This window comes from Salmo salar, chromosome 02, assembly GCF_965601325.2.
Source record: "Salmo salar chromosome 02, fSalSal1, whole genome shotgun sequence".
Taxonomy (NCBI): domain Eukaryota; kingdom Metazoa; phylum Chordata; class Actinopteri; order Salmoniformes; family Salmonidae; genus Salmo; species Salmo salar.
The window spans coordinates 43223918-43224338 of NC_138292.1; positions in this window are offsets into that span (position 1 = coordinate 43223918).

Sequence of the window (421 nt, forward strand, 5' to 3'; positions counted from 1 at the left end):
GCAGTGACTAAGGGGTGATTGATTGGCAACTTTATTGAAATACCTTCAGCGGTGGGTAGACAAACACCAACACAAATAGATACCCACTGTCACTTCTTCATTTGTTTTGGCTAGTTATACATACTGTGACTGGGATTCAATCCATTGCACATTGTAGAAATGCACATTGTGTTTAACTTTAAAAGGGAATTTACACTTTATTACCACTGCGTTTACACTGAATTTGATTTCCTTCAACATAGGAAAATTGCATTTAAAATGCACATTGTCAACAGTGCAACCCTACAATGTGCCTTCTATTGAATTCCTGTCACTCTAAGCTTATTTCATGGTCAGTGGTGTCTTTCACCCGCTGATTCAAGGGCAAGTAATGGGGAGGGCATCCATGTGACAGATGCGGCGGTAGGTGAAGTCACAGGTC